Raw genomic sequence first — 6,334 nt, forward strand, 5'->3', positions numbered from 1 at the left:
TTGAACACCTTCAGGATTGGGCATTCACAGCTTCTCTGGCAACCTGTTCCGGCATCTTACCATCCTCTGAGTGAAGAATTTTCTCCTAATCTAAATCTCCCCTCTTTGAGTTTAAAACCATTCCCCCTTCTCCTGTCATTATCTGATTGAGCTCTCCATCTTTTGGATAAGCCCCCTTTAAGTACTGAAAAGCCGCAATGAGGTCACCCTGGAGCCTTCTCTAGCTCTCTCAGTAGGAGAGGTGCTCCAGCCCTAGGAGCATCTTCATGGCCCTCGTCTCATCCCAAAAATTGTTTCTGCCTGGTTTCGAACCAGGGACCTTTTGCGTGTTAGGCAAACGTGATAACCACTACACTACAGAAACACTGTAGGCTTGTGCTGCATAGAAGTGCTGTAAAAATAAGTTGTTGCTAAACAGGTGTTTGGGTTTTATGGTACAGTTGCACCACCTCCTGTGTGACGCCCTGCCATAGAACTTGTAGATGAAGTAGACAAGACTGATGTGTGGTCTCATCTCTTACCAGTCAGGGCCAATGCAGCTCCTCCTGTGGGTTTTGATGAGTGTTGAGTGATGAATTGGATGGGGGGATCGCAAGCCCTTTCCGAAGATGAGGCTTGATGGACTGCGTAGAAACCAACTAAGCAACCTGACCCACTGAGGTCTGACTCTCGTGTTAACCACAGATAACTTTTTTAGCATTTTCAGATCCAGTTGTTGGACATTATTAAGTGGACTGCATGAGAAGAAATGAAGTGAATAGAGTGAATGGGAAAATAAAAGATTTGGATTAAATTTAAGACATGTTCTTTGTACTAGGTTTTGGTGGCTCTAAATGCATATTGTGCCTGAAATCTTTCTCATGACTTCAGTGCTTTTGTCGGCTTTGTATAATGGAGTAAAATGTTATAGCAAATGCTTTTTCATGGCTGTGATCCTTTATAATCATAGAAACCTCACTTGCAGTTGTAAAAATACAAAGAATAAAAAAATTCACCAAATTGGCTAAGCTGTGATATTGCAGAGGTCAGCCAGTAAGAAAAAGCATGTTTTTCTGTCTGTGATAATAGACACAGTCCATTCTTGTGTACCATTTTATTTCCATCACTCATAAAACCCAGGAACTGAGAAAATGGCATTTTTTTTCCTTTCCAGTAATACAACAGAAGTTGTGTTATGTATTAATTACATTTCTAGTTCTTTCTGGGTTTAGAATTGGTGAAAGTTGTTACCCATTGTTGAAATATCTCGGTGTAGTATAAGATGAACTTTGTGTGTAGCACAGATGAACTTTGAGTGTCCAGTGTATGATATATGAACACAAAAAGTAGAGCCAGATAGTGGAGAACGTGGATGATGCCCAGACCTCAGGATTCCGGCACCATGGGGTTGCTCCTTGGTCCTCCAGTCCCATCCCTTGCTGTCACCCCCATTTGTGGGGAGCCAGGAGGAATAACACTTATCCTCGCTCATTAGCACCATTGGAATGACAGCTAATTGTGCATCCATAGGCAGGCCTTTCCCTTTTAAGTCAGGGCTGCTTCTGCCCAGAAATGGTTGCTTTCAAGAACTAATTACTGCTGAATTTTGCATGATTAATGCTTACCAGAACAGCTACAGTGGGCATTTAAATGTTTTTAGCTCTCTTTCCTTTGCCTTGAGTACATCTTGACTTGTAATTTTATGCTTAAGGTTCTGCCTGAATTAGGCATCTCTGAGTCTCCATCTGAAATAGAAAAAATAATACTTCATTGCCTCATTTGAAAGTTCTGCTTAGAGAATTCAGGATTCTGGTGAATCAGCCTGATTGTTTATTAAAAACTCTCTTTATATAGATAAAATAGGAGGCTTTTGGCAATGCTTCCTGTTTTAAAGGAGGTAAAAAAAAGAGAGCAGAAGCCCAGTTATTACTGAGGATGAAGTGTAATTAATTGTATGCAAGGATAAGCCACACGTTGGCTTGGAGTGTGAGACAGATGAGTTCTGATAATGAACAACCTCATCTAACTTTCATATTGGTGTTTATGCATGGCAGTAAATATGGAAATGGGGGCAATGCAGATCTGTCCTTGGCACCAGACATACCGAGTTATATCTTCTAGATTTCCTCTGTACAGGGAATTACGTGCAAGTGTGTCCAAGGTACAAGCAACCCTGGTGATGGACATCAGGTACAAGAACATGTGCCAGGTTGCTTGATGCTCAATGTCTTCACAAAGCCCACTGCCCTCCCTGAGCTGGCAGCACCCAGCTAAGCAGGATTAGGCTCTTTCCGTTCTGTTTCCAAAATCTAAACAAGGTCTTGTTAAAATTTCTGCTCTGTATTTGAGGTTGGACTGGAAAAGCAGAGCAAGAGGAAGGGGGGATAAAAAAGAAAAGGATTTCTTCTTTGAACTTGTGAAGATAAGAACAGGCTTTAATGAGAGGAATGAGATGCATACTTCAGAAAGAAATTGCAGCCCTGTAATTGGCATTGAGAAATACGCTGTAATACCAGCTAGTGTTATCAGGGCCGGTACATCTGAGAAGGATCCGAGGATCAATCAAGGTCGTGTATTTTGTAAACAGATTTTTGCATCTAGATGTACGGCAATCTGCCACATGTTCCCCAATACAGATAGCAGTTTTATGGTCTGTACATGCGGGTGCTTTGGTGCACGTGTCTACACAAAGAGGAGTCTGAATTGGATAAGTGACTGAAATATTAAACAAGTAGGCAATGGACTATTTCTGTAACCCAGAGTGACAGATTTTTGATGAGACTGGACTTTGTTTTTAAAATCCCTGATAGGCTTTTTTTCCCCTTAATTTAGTTTCAACGATATCTTGGTTTTAGGCAGCTGTCTAAAATATCTGTTGATCAATCCTCTCAAATCTGTTTAGGCTCTCCGTAGGTAGTGAACCGAACAGGGAAAATTGTTTACACAGTAAATCCATAACAGGGTGAGTCTGAGTAAGCAAATTGTTTAACTTTTACCTTAAATATTTGTGTGTTAATTTTCATTAAATGCAAGAGAAGCATTATTCAGTTTTGTCTCTCTTCTACCGTTAAAATAAAGTCGTCATGAAGCAAAAAAGCTAAAATACTGAATGTGAAAGCAGGTTTTATAAACCTTCAGGCCCTGAGGATGATCAGGTCTCAGGTGGTTTGATAGAAATAGGATGTAGACGTGGGAAGAACAAAGGCTGCATTGCTCGTGACTCACCTTGCCTCCCTTTGCTGCCTGCCAATCAAAGCCAGCGTGCTCAGATCTCTCCCACCAGTATTTCCTTCATGAGAAAGCAGCTGTAACAGAAGATGACAGCCCAGGCCAAAAGCATGCATCTGCCTGTGCACTTGTGTACAACACCCGAAGGCACGTGTGGCTCCAGATGCTGCCCAGCGTTACAGACAGGTAGGCAGAGAGAGGCAGGTAGCCTCAGCACCCATGCGATGTTGAAATCCAATGAGGTAATGGGCTGCTTGGGACCATCTTTATCTAGTTCCCGTAGCTCGCTGCTTGGATGGTTGCCATCCTCACACAGTGGTGTAACTATCCAAAGGGCCTTTGCAGTAGGGTATTTCTGAAATCCTAAGTGGCAGTTGCTTGTGCGGGAGCCAAGCTCACCTGAGCTGCAGTGGCTGGGAGCAGATGCAGTTCAGCCACGATTCTAACCCGGCCAACCGCCCTAGGGTGGGAGTGACTGAGGCTCATCAGACCTCATAGTTCCCGTGATGTTTTACGAAGAGGATGGGCTATTTCTCTGTAAACTTGTTGTTGGTATTTTCTCAAATATAAATATCATTTCCCCTCCAGATATCTGCTGGCTTCCATTTATCAAAGTGACAGCCAGCCAGCAAGCAAGCAAAGCTCTCAAAACGTATGATAAAATTAGCTGCAATCGATACTCCATTCAAAGCAATATGATTAAGCCTACGAGTTTAGGTTTAATTCTGTCTTGTAGACTGCAGATGACACTGTTTCAGAAGGACTTGATTTTTACAATAATCAAACGATAAGCACAGATCAATTTACAGTTCTTGTTGGCCAACTACACTTAATAGGAAAATAAAATGCTAGGGAAAATAATACTGACATCTCTGTTACAGAGAGACAGATCTAAGCTATCGCAGACTCCAGGACAAAATACCAGCAGTTTCATTACGCAATTTTTGAAGACTCCAAGTTATGATGAATGATGAGCCAAACTGATTTATGTTAATCACTGCTTCATGTTGAATTTAGTGAGGCAGAATGCAGTTTGGTATTTATAACTGGAATCGTTGTTTATAGGTGAATACAGTATTGACTAATCTTACTGCCAATTCAGTGAACAACTTGGGCAAGTATCTAGTTTTTGAGTGTTTGAGGTAGCATGAGGTTGTTAGTGTGACTAACTTGTCAGGAAGTGAGTTGGTTATAAGTGAAAGAATTTTACAGGGTTTAGTTCTTTACCTTCATATACCCGATAGCTTTGTAATTTGGTCTGCCTTAGTGTTATTTTTCCCTGATTGCTGCCTTCGGGTCACTGAGATCTCCACAGAGTGTCACTGGTTCACTGCCAGAAGCTACTGTTACGTTTCAAACATTTAGCATGGGCTGTTATATCACCGATGTCAGGTTCTGCATCGTTAGGGTGCATCTGGGTATGGTCTTGAATAGGAGAGCCGAGGAGTCGCTGGCAGTGCGGATACTTACTTTCAGGATCCCCTCCTGCCTCCCGCGTGCTCTCACATCCCTGTGCACGTGGGCAGCTCCTTCCTTTTGCACTCCTGGGCATCATCCATCCTGCCTGGAGAGCTGAGCTCGGATGCTGCCTTGTCATTGTCACCCACTGTTGTAATGCTGTAATGCAATGTCAATGAAGCCATAAATCAAGTCTGCTCCGTAACAGATACTTTCAGAAAGCTAACAGACCTAACAGTGCTCTCCAGTGCACTATCCAGCCACCAGGCTGATCTCTTTTTCCAAGCTGATACAAGCAAGATGCTTCCTGTTGTGAGCTGGGGGTGGCTGCTGGCAGAAATTTCTCTGTAAAGGTACTTTGTGTCTGCAGTTTGTTCTGCTTCTGCTTCCCTTTGATCTGTTACCCTGCTTGCAAGAGCCCTTCCTTGGGACTCTCTGATCAAGGTCCTGCCCTAGGTCCAGGTGGAGGTGTTCCTGGGTGGAATAGGGATTGGCAGCGATTGCAAAGGGGAGTAATGCAAGGGGTTGAGAGTAAAGGGTTCTGGTAGCTTTTGCTGGCAGCAAATCCTGAGTGTGTGACAACGCTTACAAAGGAAATACCAGGAGGCAGTGACATGTTAAAGGAAGCCTGAACTAATCTTTCAATTTGGGCTGTAAGACATTGTTTCACAGTGGTGTGCACGTGTGCGTGCATGCTGTGTGCCTTTCTGGGTATGTGTGTGAGTAACACCTGCCCTCCGATTCCTCTAATCCCTTCCACTGGGGGGAAGAAATAGACCCTCATGGTGTTAGGTGGATTTTGGGTACATTCAGAAGAAAAGCCATGTCTCGGCACATTTCCAATCAATGTGGTGTCAGACAGAGCCTTTAGGTAGCAAGTGTAAGAAGCCAGCAGCTGCTGGAGCTGTGGATCTGCCTGGCAGGAAGGCTGCATCTGGGCTGTGACTGCCCTGCCTGCTTGGACCAGGCCTTTGAGGAGTGGTGGTGGTTTTGTTATAGGTCACCTGCACGTGTTTTCTTCTGAAAAAATTTCTCCTGTTCAAACTATGGTCTAACTCAGAGCTGGTGAAACAGCTGCCTCTCGGGGAAAATCATCTGAAGGCATAGTCCTTCATCAGATGCTTTCGCCTGTCCAGCTAGGTCAAAGAAATCCAGCTACCGATGTGTGCTGCTGCTGGTAGTTTGGGCACATCAGTGTGTACATTGTCCAAATAAAAACAACAATGGGAGCTTTGTTTGTCCTGGGCCAGGTTACACTGTAGGTCAACTTGCAGACAGCGAGTCCTGCTGGACTCCTGAACCTGGAGAAGCAGGTGCTGGGGGCGAGCACCATGTTTCTCATGCAGCTGGAAGCAGTTGTCTGGGTGACACAGACCGTGCAGCTGGAATTGCAGCCCTGATTTCGTTGAGTCCTGTGCACGTGTGCTGTAGTTAAGGCTGCTGGTAGCCTTGCAATTGTGTCTTGCTTGAGTCGACCCCTCAAAGCAGTGATTTCTGCTGAAACACACACCAGATTTGGGAGCTTTATGTCTCATGTTTTAGAGTCAGGGCTTGGCGAGGACTGTTGTTCGTGATAGAGGCAGCATCTCATCACAGTGCTTGCTTCCTGGCCCCTTGGTGGTGTGTTTGTCAGGAATGAATTTGCTGTGCGGAAAGATTTTTATTTTAA

General features: G+C 44.0%; 1 non-coding gene across 1 annotated transcript; it reads right to left on the reverse strand.

Moving 5' to 3' along the window:
* Window positions 1-291: 291 nt before the first annotated feature.
* On the reverse strand, window positions 292-364 carry TRNAV-AAC. Its single transcript has one exon. It is a non-coding gene; the product is annotated as a tRNA-Val (tRNA).
* Between the last annotated feature and the right edge of the window lie 5,970 nt (window positions 365-6,334).

This window comes from Aythya fuligula, chromosome 17 (assembly GCF_009819795.1).
Source record: "Aythya fuligula isolate bAytFul2 chromosome 17, bAytFul2.pri, whole genome shotgun sequence".
NCBI lineage: Eukaryota > Metazoa > Chordata > Aves > Anseriformes > Anatidae > Aythya > Aythya fuligula.